The sequence below is a fragment of the Macaca fascicularis genome, chromosome 20 (assembly GCF_037993035.2).
Source record: "Macaca fascicularis isolate 582-1 chromosome 20, T2T-MFA8v1.1".
Taxonomy (NCBI): domain Eukaryota; kingdom Metazoa; phylum Chordata; class Mammalia; order Primates; family Cercopithecidae; genus Macaca; species Macaca fascicularis.
The window spans coordinates 82979827-82988522 of record NC_088394.1 but is presented as its reverse complement, the minus strand read 5'-3'; positions in this window follow the sequence as shown (position 1 = coordinate 82988522).

The following is an 8696-nucleotide window of genomic DNA, read 5'->3' as shown; positions in this document are numbered from 1 at the left end:
GTCCATGGCTCTGAAGAGCTGTACAAATATTTGTGGGGGAGTAGATGACTCAGGGTCCAAGCAGCCTGATTAATTCTGCTACTAATAAAATCACAGCAATAATAATAACTGCTACCAATTATTGAATAAGTCCTGCATAAATTAGCTTTTACTGCATAACAAATGGCTCAGGAACATAGCAGTTTAAAACAATACCTTTGTTTAATTCATAATTTTACAGCAGTTTGTGCCGGGACTATCTGGGTGGTTCTTCTGACGTCTGCCATTGTCTTCTGGATTGCATGGGGCTAGTTGGTCTGGGTGGGAGAGGCCTGAGCATGGACAGCTCACCTGTGCTTTGCATGGCCTCTCCTCCTGCAGCAGGCTAGCTGGGCTGCCCACTTGTAGGTGCAGAGTTCTAGAGAGAGGGAACAAGGCCTTTTGAGGCCTGGATTCAAGTCTGTTGCACCGTCACTTCTGCTACTTTCTATTTGGTTAAAGCAGGCAAAGACTAGCTCGGATGCAAGGGGTGGGAAAATAGAATTTACCTGTAACTTCCTGGGAGGAGATGCAACATCTCATTTCTAAGGCTGTGAAAACTCAGGGCCATGTTTTTCAGTCTACCACATTTACTTTGGTTCACATGCTGTTCCAAGTGCTTAATATGCACCATCAACTCATTTAACCCCTGTAATAATTGTGGGTAGTTATATTATTTATGTCGTTGTCATTGTTTTTATCATCCTGTGATGTATGGGGTATGTGGTTTTGAGATCTCAAGGTGTTTTCAGGTGGACATGGGAAGAAGTGGCCGAGACGTGAGCTCTTTTTCAGTAACTGAGACTTTGATGCTCCCAACCCATGGGGTCCTGTGAATGACTAGGGGGGATATTGACAGCAGCCATGAATGGCTGAATGGCTGCTCTGTCCATCCTCACAGCAAAGTTTCTAGTGCCAGGGCCATTGTGATCTTCATTTGCCAGAAGAAAAGACTGAGTCACAGAGGTTAAGTCCTGTGTTGAGGATACACATCTAGAAAGCAACAAAGATGAGGCCATCTGTTTTGGATGTCCTCCATGGGCCCTTTGGATCCATTTCCACCTTCTCACCCTGTCCTGTGCCCCAGGAGGCTGCCTTGCACAGGCTGCATTGGTGACTTCCCTATTTGCCACTTTCTGCTTGGGTTTGGCCAGTGGGAGGCATGGCAGAGGATCAGAGGGTGGCAGAAATGAGATCGGGGCATTGTTCCCTCAGCCTCATTTCTGCCTAGCACCTCTGCCCAAGGCCATAGCTCCTGTCACGTAACCCTCATTCTGTAGCTTCCTTCTCTGGGTTCTTGCACCTGTCACCCCTGCCATCCCCCTGTAGATCTGCACCCCCTGTGATACTACCTGGGGGTTCTGCACTATCCATTGTTGGCTTCCTTGAATTCTGCCTACACCTTTGGAATTCCCTTTGTTAAACTTTCTTCAAATTACCTTCTTTTAATGTATGCCATCTTATTCTTGCTGGGACCCTGATTAAAATGCCACCTGACTCAGTAGTCCCTATGTTTAATATTGAAAAGGTGAAAAGACTGGAATACTAATGACAAAATTGCTAGATGATACTCAGAGCTGAGATCCTTGAAGGATGAAATCAAGAGTCTAAGACGAAAATGAGACAAAGTGAGCTTGTCTTCATGCTGGCCAAAGGCACAAGGGCCTGTTTCTGTCTGGATGAACACCAAGCATTGAAAACTGTTTCTGTGTTATTTCCAAAGAGCTTGAATTGCATTTTAATTAATTTGCCTTGAAATTAACATACTCCACTTCTTCTTGAGCCAAACTCAAACTTTCCAGCATATCTTATTGCAAAGAAATGCTTCCATACATCAGGGTGAATGTGGCATTGGACACAGAGCAGAGAGGGAGATATTTATATATGAGTGTTTCATATTCTGATCTTGTGCAAAACTTTAAAAATATGTTTGTAAAAGGCATATTCCAGACTGGCAGCCAACAAATCCTCTGAGGACGTTCTGAGTGTGGCTATTCCTCTACCTCTAAGTGACACATCCGACCCAGGCACACCTGTTTATGCAGGATCGTGGGGACAGGAGAGGGAAGTTAAATTCGACCTGGGTTCTAGCCCAAGCTATGCCATGTACTAGCTGTGTGACCTATGGTATGTTATTTAGCCTCTTTGAGCCTCAGTTTCCTCATATGTAAGCTAAACCAAGAGATTCAAAGGGGAAGCAAAGAGAGAAAAGCTCCCCAGTGTGCTCTGGCAACCCCTCTACTCTCCAGCCACCATATTTTCCACTGGATGGTCTCTAGCTGGGACCTCAGCACCTATGAGGACCCCAGACCCTCAGATGTGCACTCATTGCCTGGACAGACTTGGAGTAGCCAAAGGACTGTCCACAGAAGTGGATCTTCTTATGGAAACGGCCAAGAAGTTTAATTGCAGAGTGACTGAGAGGATGTCTTGTGGAAGAATGCATTCAATTTTTTGTTTAAATTCTGACTGTACCGCTTATTATAATAGCTAAGTACCAGAAGGGAGGCGATCTCACTTTTCTGGTGCCCCCATTCCTGGATTGTGGGATGGGAACACTAATATCTCTCTCAGAAGGCTGCCAAGAGGGTTGAATAAGATGCAGTGCACATGAAGCCCTGAGCCATTGCCTAGCACGAAGTAAGAGCTCAAAACGTGGCAGCAGAAGCCAAGCAAAAAGAGAAACATATGTGTTCATGTACTCAGTAAGCATTTACCGCTCACCTGCCTAATGTTTAGATACTGTATGAAGCAGGCGATAGGACGATGAAGGAGGTTGACATCGTCTCTATCTTTAGAAGAAGACATTATAGGAATGAAACAAGTAGCTAAAGAATTACAAGTTTTAATAAGCCTAAGAAGAAAACAAGAAGAAAGAATCGAGGGAGGGCTCCTAATTTAGGGAGAGAGTGATCAAGAAAGGAAGTGGCATTTAAGTTGGACATCGTATTAGTTAAGGGGATGGCAGCTGCTATGCAGATAAACCCGAATCACAGTGCCTAACACGAGTTTATTTCTTGCTCATAGGATGCTTGACTATATGTGTTTGGCAGCATTTTTCCGATGGCGATTCAGGAACCCAGCTTCCCTTGGTCTTGAGCTCAGCCATAATAAGATGATACCAACATAAGGAAATCAATTATACTTTTATACACTAGCTATGAGCAACCTGAAAATGAAACTAAGAAAATTATTCCACTGACAATCGCATCAAAAAGAATAAAATGCTTAAGAATAAAGTTAGCTAAAGAAATGTAAAATGTCTACTCTGAAAAATGCAAAACATTGTTGAAAGATATTAAAAATACCTAAAGAAATGGAAACACATCCTGTGTTCATGGGTTGAAAGACTTAGTATTGTTATGACTGCAATACCTCTCAAATTGGTGCAGATTAAATGTAATTACTGTGAAAATCCCAGCTGGGTGTTTGGTAGAAATTGATACGGTGATTCTAAAATCATATAGAAATACAAGTCACCCAGAAAAGTCAAAAAAGTCTTGTGGCCGGGTGCGGTGGCTCACGCCTGTAATCCGAGCACCTTGGGAGGCCAAGGAGGGTGGATCACTTGAGGTCAGGAGTCCAAGATCAGCCTGGCCAACATAGAGAAAGCCCATCTCTATTAAATATACAAAATTAGCCAGGTGATAGTGGTGCGTGCCTGTAATCCTAGCTACTCGGGAAGCTGAGGCAGAGAATTGCTTGAGCCTGGGAGGCGGAGGTTGCAGTGAGCTGAGATTGTGCCACTGTGCTCCAGTCTGGGTGATAGAGTGAGACACTGTCTCAAAAAAGGGGGAAAAAAAAGTCTTGTAAAAGAAGATCAAAGCTGGATGATTCACCATTCTAATTCAAACCCCGCTACAACGCTACAGGAATCAAGACTGCGTGGCACTGGCATGAGGGGAGACATATGGGTCAATGGAACAGATAGAATGCGTTTAATAAATTCCATGGAATGAAATACATTTACTGGCAATTGCTTTTTAACAATGGGGAAAGAATAACAAATGGTGCTGGGACAACTACGTACCCACATGCAAAAGAGCAAAGTTGGACTCCGTTACCCTACACCACATAAAAAATAAACTTAAATGGTTCGTGTCCTTTGTAGGGACATAGATGAAGCTGGAAACCATCATTCTCAGCAAACTATCGCAGGGACAAAAAACCAAACACTGCATGTTCTCCCTCATAGGTGGGAATTGAACAATGAGAACACTGGGACACAGGAAACGGAACATCACACACCAGGGCCTGTCGTGGGGTGAGGGGAGGGGGAGGGATAGCATTAGGAGATATACCTAATGTAAATCACGAGTTAATGGGTGCAGCACAACAACCTGGCACATGTATACATATGTAACAAACCTGCACGTTGTGCACATGTACCCTAGAACTTAAAGTATAATAATAATAAAAAAACTCAAATGGATAAAAGACTGAAATACGAAAGCTGAAACTATAAAAATTCTAGAAAAAACATCAGTGAAAATCTTTACAACCTTGAATTAAGTCATTCTTTAAAAAAAAAAGACATAAAAATAAGCACACCCTCCTCAACTAATAAGTTATTCTTAATCAAAATTTTTTAAAAATATGCTTCAAAGAACATACTTAAGAAAGTTAGAAGAGAATCCATAGAATGGGAGAAAATATTTTTGGTGCATATGTCTGATAAGAGCCTAGTATACAGAATATAGAAAGATATATTTGGCAAACATATAAAGACAAATATAAAGATAATATAAAGACAAATAACCTAATTAAAATGTGGACAAAGGACCTAAATAGACAAAGCAGATATAGAGGGGGCCAATAAGCACATGAAAAGATGCTCTACAGCATTAAATATTAGGAAAATGCAACTCAAAACAACAAGATAACATTTTTATATCCACTAAGATGTCCATAAGGAAAAAGTCAAACAAAAACAGGTGTTGGTGAATATACAGAAAAATTGAAACCCTCACATGTTGGTGGTGGGAATATAAAATGCTGTAGCGGCCGGGCGCGGTGGCTCAAGCCTGTAATCCCAGCACTTTGGGAGGCCGAGACGGGCGGATTACGAGGTCAGGAGATCGAGACCATCCTGGCTAACCCGGTGAAACCCCGTCTCTACTGAAAAGTACAAAAAAAATCTAGCTGGGCAAGGTGGCGGGCGCCTGTAGTCCCAGCTACTAGGGAGGCTGAGGCAGGAGAATGGCATAAACCCGGGAGGTGGAGCTTGCAGTGAGCTGAGATCCGGCCACTGCACTCCAGCCTGGGCGACAGAGCGAGACTCCGTCTCAAAAAAAAAAAAAAAAAAAAATACTGTAGCTACTTTGGAAAGCGGTTAGGCCATTCCTCAATGAGTTAAACACAGAGTAATCGTATGATCTGGCAGTTCTACTCCTATTTGTATACTCGAGACCGTTGAAATTATGTCCACAAAGGTTGGATGCAGTGGCTCACGTCTGTAATCTCAGCACTTCAGAGGCCGAGGCAGGAGGATTGCTTGAGGCCAGGAATTTGAGACCAACCTGGGCAATGTAGTGATACCCTGTCTCTAAACATTTTTTTTTTTTTTTAATTAGCTGAGCATGGTGGTGTACAACTGTAGTCCCAGATACTTGAAAGGCTGAGGCGAGAGGATCACTTGAGTGAGCCCAGGAGTTGGACGTGGCAGTGAGCTGTGATCATGCTACAGTACTCCAGCCTGGGTGGGTGACAGAGCGAGACCCTGTCTGTAAAAAGCAAAAACATATGTCCCTACAGAAACAGGTTCACAAATGTTTTTAGAAGCAAGTAGTAACAACCCGGTGTTTATCAGTTGATAAATGAGTAAACAAAATATGATTTATCCATACAATGGAATACGATTCAGCAATAAAAATAAGTGAAGTACTGATACATGCCACAACATGGATGAACCTGGAAAACATGCTATGTGGAAGAAGCCAGTCACAAAGGCCACGTATTCTATGATTCTGTTTGTATGAAATGTCCAAATCCCTACAGGCAGAAAGCAGGTGTGTGGTTGCCAGGGGCGGGGCTGGGGTGGTTGTGGGCGTGGTTGCCAGGGGCGGGGCTGAGGTGGTCGTGGGAAAATGGGGAGTGATTGCCAGTGGGTATGGAGTTTCTTTCTGGAGGGATTAAATTTTTCTGGAATTAGGTTGCAGTGATGCCCTCACAACCCTAAATATAATGAAAGTACTAAAATGTACACTTTAAAAGGATGAATTTTATGGCACGGAAATTTTTATTTTTTTGAGCATATTAAAATTTTTTTAATTTTTATTTTGTGGGTATGTAGTAGGTGTATGACAAGGGAATTATACCTAAAAAAATGAATAAAAGATGTGAATAGACTATCAAAGAGGATATGAATGACAAATAAGCACATTAAAATATGCTCAACATCATTAGCCATTAGGAAAATGCAAATTAAAGCTGTAATGAGATACTTCTACATACTCATTGGAATGGCTAAAATTAAAAACATAAACTGAAAGCATCAAATGCTGGCAAGGCTGTGGAGCCCTGGGACTCTCCTCCATTACTGCTGGGAATGTGAATTGGCCCAGCGACTTGAGAGAACAGATGGACAGTTCCTTACAATGTCAAACAAGCATTTGCTCTATGACCCAGCAACTATACTCCTCAGTGTCTACTCAAGAGAGTACTCAAAAACGTGTCCATGGGCCAGGTGCAGTGGCCCACACCTGTAATCCCAGCACTTGGAGAGGCCGAGGTGGGAGGATCACTTGAGGCCAGGAGTTCAAGATGGCAAGACTCTATCTCTACAAAACAATTTTAAAAATTAGCCAGGCATGGCAGTGTGTGCCTGTAATTTCGGCTACTTGGAAGGTTGAGGCAGGAGAATCAGTTGAGCCCAGAAATTCCAGGTGGCAGTGAGCTCTGATTGCAGCACTGCACTGTAGCCTGGGCAACTGAGACCCTCATCTCTAAAGAAAAAGAAAAAAGGCCGGGCGCAGTGGCTCATGCCTGTAATCCCAGCACTTTGGGAGGCTGAGGCGGGCGGATCACAAGGTCAGGAGATTGAAACCATCCTGGCTAACACGGTGAAACCCCATTTCTACTAAAAATACCAAAAATTAGCTGGGTGTGGTGACTGGCGCCTGTAGTCCCAGCTACTCGGGAGGCTGAGGCAGGAGAATGGCGTGAACCCAGGAGGCGGAGCTTGCAGTGAGCAGAGATCGTGCCACTGCACTCCAGCCTGGGTGACTGAGTGAGACTCCATCTCAAAAAAGCAAAAAACAAACAAACAAACAAAAAGGGTCCGTGGATGTTCACAGTAGCGTATTCATCAGCACCAGATGGTGGAATCAGCTGCAAGTTCTTCAGTGGTAAATGGATGAAGATACGGGTAGGCACATCCATCTAGTGGGGGAACACTTGCCAATGAAAAGGGATGAACTATTCATACACACAACATGGCTGAATTTCAGATACGCTGGATTGCCTGAAAGAAAACTATCTCAAAGACTATGTCCTCCATTATTCCATTTACGTGAGATTCTGAGAAAACTATCTCAAAGACTACGTCCTCCATTATTCCATTTACATGAGATTCTGGAAAAGGCAACAGTACTGGGATGGAGGAAATGGTAGTGGTGGTCAGGGGTGGGGTGTGACTACACAGCTTCGGGATGGGAAATGTTTTTTGGTGATGAAATTATTCTGTTTTCTGACTGTGAGGCTGCTTACACAAATTTATGTATGAGTGAAAACTGGACACCAAAACAAACAGAAAAGGGCATACAATTGTATTGTGTGTTATGTTTTAAAATAAATTTTAAAAATGAAGAAAGACAAAACATAAAGCATAAACTACATTGCCAATTTTTTTTTGAGAGAGAGTCCTGCTCTGTCGCCTAGACTGGAGTGCAGTGGTGCCATTCCAGCTCACTGCAAACTCCACCCCCAGGTTCTAGCGATTCTCCTGCTTCAGCCTGCTGAGTAGTTGGGATTACAGGCGCGTGCCACCACGTCCAGCTAATTTTTGTATTTTAGTAGAGACAGGGTTTCACCACACTGGTCAGGCTGGTCTCCGACTCCTGACTTCAAGTTATCTGCCCGCCTCGGCCTCCCAAAGTGCTGGGATTACAGGTGTGAGCCATCATGCCTGGCCTGCCGATTTGTTTTTAAGTAATGGTTTGGGGAAAATAGATTATTTTGGTAGATTTAGAAAACAAATGACACATGTCCCTTGCATTTGAGTCTTGGTTGATGTTTCAGTTGGCCCCCACTAGGAGAACTATTGGAATGCCCAGCAGCCCAGGAGAAGGACTTTGAGTTTTGTCCTAAATGCCACGGGAAACCATCATCACAATGATCGTAAACATTCTCAGAATAACGTGGAGGGAAGGGATTCTTTCTTTAATAGGAAGAGAAACAAAACTCATTAATAGGCAATGACTTCTAAGGGCCACTTGTGACAGGCACCCACTCCCTGCTTGGGATTTCGCCTAAGGAAACAGGAAGAAGGTTCCAATGCTTTGTGGATTGGTTAATTTTTGTTTTGCCCCAAAACAAAAGGAAAACAGAAGGAAAAAACCATTTGCCAGTGTTACTGGCTGTGTTACTTTCATTTCTGTAGGATCTCAAGGCCAAATGTTGTCCTTCAGTGATCTGGGGGTCACACCCTGTCCCTTTCCATGAGTGCAAATAATCAAAAG